Below are 6731 nucleotides of genomic sequence, written 5' to 3' on the forward strand. Positions count from 1 at the left end.
ACGAAAACATTTTTGAACTGTGGGTTGTGAAAATTTTACTTTTGTCCCAATTCAAGACAGAACATTTTTTCCAAAATTTGAAAGCTTTCCCAGGATGGGAGAGCTGGAAGGAAGAGTTCCTCTTAAAGCAATCCCATCCCTCTTTTCCAAGAGGCTGTGGGACTGGAGAGGAGTCGGGAGGGACAGATGTTGGCTGATTCCTGCTGGACAGTGATGCTATGTAGCAATCCACACTGCATTGTCTCTATTCACAGGAAAAGGCAGTGAGATCATTGCCTGAGTAGGAGAGGCGTGGGATGTGTGTTTGTCTTAAGTTTTGTTTTCTTGGGGAGGGGGACAGAGAAGCAAACTTTGAACTTAGTTTCATTGACTCCCACACAGGATTCAGTAGCAGAGGCACCTTCCCCTGCACTCGGTCCTCATTGGAGAAGGACTGTTGTCTGGTAAGCAACTTCTGGTTAAAAAAAAACTAGAGCAAGGGTGGGAGGAAAGCACAGAAACCAAAACAACAGTTCAGATAAGAGCCTGCTGCGTGCTGGGGCTTGACAGCGTTAACAATGACCTATGGGGAAGTTTTCCTGGAAAGGGTGTGGCAGGAAACAACTCAAGAGAGGGAGCTGTGTTGCAAAAAGGCTATTCTCTACTTGTAGGGTTACCATATTTTGTGCCTCCAAATGGAGGACACCCCCCAGGGGCCCCGGCCCCGCCCCCAGCCCCGCCCCCGCCCCAACTCCGCCCCCTCCCAAAGTCTCCGCCCCCTCCCCTGCTTCCCGCGAACATTTGAGTCAAGGGAAGCCTGTAGCAGGTAAGGGGCGGTGTGGGGGGAGGAGGCGCGGCCCAGGCTGGCCCCCCGGTGGCTCCAGCCTGGGTCGGCTCGGGCCCTGGGGTGCCGGCCCCGGCCCACCACCCCTGGCCCGCCCAGCACTGCCGGCCCCCCGGACCCCCCCGGCTCGCGGCCCAGCGGACCCCCCGGCCCAGCGGACCCCGCGGCCCCCCGGACCCCTCCGGCTCGCGGCCCAGCGGACCCCGCGGCCCAGCGGACCCTCCGGCTCGCGGCCCCGCGGACCTCCCGGCCCAGCGGACCCCGCGGCCCCGCGGGCCCCCCGGCCCCCCCGGCTCGTGGCCCCGGACTGGCTCCCGGCCCCGCGGGCCCCCCGGCTCGCGGTCCCGCGGGCCCCCCGGCCCCGGACTGGCTCCCGGCCCCGCGGACCTCGCGGACCCCCCGGCTCCCGGACCGGCACTGCACCCCCGGCTCCCCGCCCGGCCCCGCGCCCACCCCGGCCCGGCACTGCGACCCCGGCCCGGCACCGCGCGCCCGGCCGGGCTCGGCACCATGCCCCCGGCCCCGCGGCCCCGGCCAAAGAGCCCTCCTGATTTTCCCGGACATGCCCGGCTTTTGGGGATTTCCCCCCGGACGGGGATTTGAGCCCCCAAAAGCCGGACATGTCCGGGAAAATCCGGACGTATGGTAACCCTATCTACTTGCTATGTTCTGTGTAGAAGGGTTACGTTGCCTGGCGCAAAAATAATGCCACAAGAATCTGGCATCCCCATTCAGGGCAGCAATGCCAAGCCTTCAGCAGACATCCCCGTGGAGTTGGGATACTCCCACGCTCGATACCTCCCAAGGGGCAGGTTTGTTCCATTTCTTGGTATCCAACCAGCAAGGAATGAGTGCAAGACTGGAACTGGCACATGGAAGAGGCCAGTATCTGGGCTCAATCAGTAATGCTTACCAGACTGCCCAGATACAGCAGTGATGGGCGCTTTAGCACTGCATGTTGCCAGGATGGTCCCTATGTTACCAGCTGCACAAAGGCACGTGGAAGGGAATCCACAAATGGAAAAATACCACATAGCTTTGTTGGAGCTCGACACCTGAACAGCCATCGCCCTGGTCCATAGCGAGCAAGGGGCAGGGATGGAAAAGGGCACAGAGGACTGCAGACATTGACATCCCAGCCTTCCTCACCCCCTAGAATCTCCAGGCATGGCAGGACCAAGAGCCCTTCTGCACATGACACTGGCCTCACCAAGGGCAGATTCCTTGGAGGTGAATTGCAGAGCACAAGGCAGATGTTCGCATTGCATCAGGCTACATTAAGCGGTGGCCGTATCAGAGCAGGAGCCATGTCATGTACTAGAAGGGAGCATAGTGCTAGTGCCGCTCCTTCCCTCCAGCCGCGGCCTTGTCCTCTCTCCGGGACATGGGGATGGTCTGGGGAGGGGATATGTGGCTTTGTTCTCCCAGTTTTCCCCTTTCAGACTCTACCTCCCCAGCCCCCACACAAACTCCCGGTGGAATTGCTCTTCTCTGTGTGGCAGAGAGGGCATTGGGGAGGGGGAAGCAGAGTGGCCAAAGTTCAATCTTAATAATACATGGTCCAGCTGTTAGGGTGGGGAGGAGACAGGAGGCCTGGGGTTTCCTGCTGGCTCAGTCTGTGGAACTGGGCAAGTCACTGTCCATGCCTCAGTCTCCCCACCTACATAGACCACCTCAGAGGGGAGAGGAAGCTGGTTTGCCATTCACTTGCAGGCCCTGGAACAGAAGCGGATAGAAAAGTACCAGGATTGCTGTTCCTTGGCGGAGGAGAAGAGTCTTTGTTTATGTTCTGTAGCAGAACAGGGCCCCAAGGTGGCTAACGGGCAAGCACCTGTGCCTGTGGAATAGGAAGTGGGACAGTGAGGGCTGTAGAGGGCAGAGAACAGGAGAGGAATCCTGAGCTGTTCTGGTGCAAGGCCACCACAGAAGTGGCCTGCAAACTGCAGCCCTGTGGCTGGCTCATCTCCCCCAGAATCTGATCCCTCAGATTTGTGAAAAGCGAAAGGGAAACGTGCAAACGGCTCTGTTTTACCCTGCCAGGATGGGACAAACGGTCTCCTCAGGGGTAAGCCAGAACTGTTCCCAACACAGCATGGCCACGGCTAGCAGCGAGTGGGGAGGTTGAAGGGTTTAGATCTATGCTGGGCCATGCATTCTGGAATATCACCCAGACACTTTACACACTAGATTTAGGGTTTACATCCCACCACTGAAATGCAGCCAGCTCAGAGTCTGGCCTAGGCAGCTACTGAGCAGCACATAGCAATGCTCTAGCGCACTTCAGGGCAGGAAAGGAAGAATCCAAGCAAAACTACAGGGGGAGCACATGCCGGCAGCAGGCAGCTCCTCTATGTAGAATGAAGCCAGGACAGTTGGTCGCTAAGTCCGTGTCTATACCAGCAAACCAGAAAATCTCAGGTCATCATATGCTAGCAACCACAAGTGCCAGAACTTTCGCCTTCATCCACACAGCAGTTTCCAAGCCAAGACTCTAACCACTTTGGCCTAGGGTTGCCAACCCTCCCGGTTTCACCTGGGGTCTCCTGGAAGCTACTGAAGCCAAACTGGGAGATTTTAAGTGTTAAAAGTCTGGCAGTACAGTGGGGCTAAGGCAGGCTCCCTGCCTGCCCTGGTTCCATGCCGCTCCTGGAAGTGGCCGACACATCCCTGTAGCCCCTGGGAGGTGGAGGGAGGGGGTCTCTGCATGCTGCCCCCCACCCCGAGCGCCCACTCCGCAGCTCCCATTGGCCGTGAACTGCATCCAATGGGAGCTGCGGGGGCAGTAGCACATGAAGACCTCTCCCTGGGGGGCTGCAGGGATGTGCCGGCCTGTTCCGGGAGCGGCGCAGGGCCAGGACAGGCAGGGAGCCTGCCATAGCCCCGCTGCGCCACTGCCCGGTAGCCACCCGAGGTAAGCGCTGCCTGGCCAGAGCCCGCACCCCTCACTCCCTCCCACACTCCAACTCCCTGCCCCAGCCCGGTGAAAGTGAGTGAGGGTGGGGGAGAGCGAGTGACTGAGGAAGGGGGGATGGAGTGAGCAGGGCGAGACCTTGGGGAAGGGATGGATCAAGGGTGTGTGGGTTTGTGTGATTAGACAGTTGGCAGCCCTACTTAGGCCTGGGCCCTGAAAGGCATTGACATGTGCTCAAGTGTTTTCCGGGGTCACAACCTCAGTGACATGGCTAGCTCAAAACAGAGTGTGTCCCCGCACCCAACATGGTTAGTAGTCACGGCAGCTAACAGATTCTCACCCTGCCAGAAGCCTAGCCCGGCACATGCTTGTGCCAAGCTGGTTACAAGCAGGGACTGATTTTGCTGGTAGGACCCTCCCAGAGTGCATTGCTTTATTATGGCCGATGAGACAGACAGGGCAGCTTCCTGCAGTGACCATGTTGTATCAAGTGTCTGGATGGTTTAGGTAGCAGTGTGGGCCAGGGATTGTGTGCACTCCACCAGGGGAGGGGATGATTGAGGCAAGTCGCTCAGGCTAGAACTCCTGCAGAGAGCTATCCCCTGGTGGGGAGGCTCATGTATGCGGCCTCAAACTGGATTCTCCAGAGACCAAACCGAGAAAGGACTTTTGGATAAACAGCCCAAGCCTGAACTGACTCTGACTCCTGATCTAATGGCTGATATGAAATTGTAACCACAGGGAAAACCCGGTTGTAGGGTTTGAAGGACTGACCCCTGCCATAGCCCTATGCTGGGGCTAAGGAGTGACCTATGGTAAGCTTTTTAGCATGTGCGTAGGTTATTTCATTGCCTTCTCTGCAATGCTTTTACCTTAAGAATAAACGTGCTTGCTTAGGAGCTGGGTGGTAACTTGTAACTGCAGGCAATCCACTGGTCAGAGCCCCGGGAGAGAAGCACAGGTGCAGTTACCCTGAAATGGAGACAGCTGGGCTACACAGAGTGCCCGAGGACATGCACACAACCCCTGGCTGATGCACTGTTTTCCCAGAAGACACCGATACAACCCTGTTTAGTCAGCTTGGAAAGTGCAGAGGCACATGTTCAGTTCAGCCATGGCTGAGAGGCAGAAAGGGGTGTCCACACAGCAGCCTCCAACCATGTCTGCTGTAACCAGGTCAGAGGAGGGAGCGGCCGACTGCCTGCATAGGGCTTTAGGTTTCTCTTGGGAGGCATCCCCGCCCTTCACAGTGGGCACGGGTTCAATGCCAGCCCAGCGTCTCCTGCTGCAGGGCAATCACCACTCCCTGCAGCAACTGGGCTTTCTAGGAAGGTCTAGGACTGATCTGGCTGAACTCCACTTGGCCCATGTGATCCAAAGAAACATGAGAGGTATAGACCCCACTAAGTCTCGCACGCCCCCCCTCCCCCACGGTGAGTCATCCTGGAGGCAGGAGGGGAAGAGATCACTCAAGGTGAGAAGTAGAAAGGTCTTTGTGGGCCACAGAGGACTCTCTTGGACTTTGATGCAGCCCCTTCTATAGACCCTTATGGAGGGAGAATTCACAGCTCAAGTCTAGAGACCCTGCTTCACTCACTCCAGATTTCTGTGTAACAAGGGAGGGGGAAGAGAAGGGAGGAGAAGAGATTTCTCTCTATTTGGTCCCTAGCATCAAGAGCAGCATGCTCGTTGGCTCCCCCTTTAAAGGATGCCGCCATAAGGGACCCACGGGAGGCAGTCTCTTCCAATGTCCAGCTCATTCCTATGAAGAAGGAACGCAGGCCAAACCAGTCTGGGAGTTGTTAAGAGCAGGGGGTGACATGCTGGTGCTGTACATTATACAAGAGATTGTGTGGGATTTCTGTGCCCAGATGAAAGCACTCTGGTCAGCTTTACCATTGGAACGATCAGTGGGTTTTACATTGTCCCCTACATTCTCCATACAAGAACCCCGGTTCCTATTCACACTCAAAACTGCAGCCAAGCCTTCTCCTGACCAGCAGTGAGTCCAAGTGTGAACTGCTCCAGCCCTCCCATTCCCCCCTCAGAGAGCAGTAGTCTCAGCCTCCCCTTTTATTTAATTCACGTAGCCGGGCAGAGTTCCTCTGGGTGGTGTCCACTGGCTCCCTTGCCACCTTTGAGGAGCAGTGGGCGTTGTCCGGGGTTCTCTGCTCAGTGTCCCTGTCAGGTTCCCTTCTTTTGACCCTTTGACCGCACTCCTGTCCCTGTTATTGCATTAGTTGTCCCCCGTAATCATTTGGGTTTCAGGCCCTGTAGAACCTCCCCTTAGTCTGGGGGGGGATCCTTTAGCAGTGGGCGGGCTTACACCCACCCACTTCCTGGACCCCAATATGTACAGGAGAAAACAAAACACAAAAAAACCCACACCTGCTAGGAATTCAACACCCAAGATCAAAGGGTTAAACTGCTGCCAGCATCTGGGATCTCTCCATTCCAAATCCTGGGAACAGACTCCGGCTCAGACCAATTCCCAGAACTGGGAGCCTTCTACATGCTCAGCCAGTAGGAAAAACCCCTCCTTGTTGTTCCATGTGACAGAGGCTGGCATATAGCCCTTGGACCACATACATTATACATAAGGCCCATGCATTTTTAAAGGGAAACTGTGTCAAATTGAACTAGAACAAGCTAGTTTCAGACCCAATATCAGGAACCTGAAATATTTATAAAACCCTCATTAACTTGCTCCCAGCAGCACTCAAGAAATCCGGACACAGTGAGCCGCCAAAGAAATGGCAGAAAATCAGAAAGCCCATCAGACGTCTGGTTGTTAGTTGGCCCCAGTTACAGTCTGATTCATAAGAGGCAGTTTGCCGCAGAGATGCCTGCATGCTTTCATTCCCAGCTTCAGTACTTGCTCATCCAAGCCACACTTGTTCAAGTGCATCCTCTAGCAAGGCTTCCGCTTCTAGCCTATGCTTAGAAGTCAGATGCCTCAGTATGAAAAGCTCATCTCATAGGAGAGAACAGCAATGG

This window comes from Malaclemys terrapin, chromosome 13 (genome assembly GCF_027887155.1).
Source record: "Malaclemys terrapin pileata isolate rMalTer1 chromosome 13, rMalTer1.hap1, whole genome shotgun sequence".
NCBI classification, from domain to species: Eukaryota; Metazoa; Chordata; order Testudines; family Emydidae; genus Malaclemys; species Malaclemys terrapin.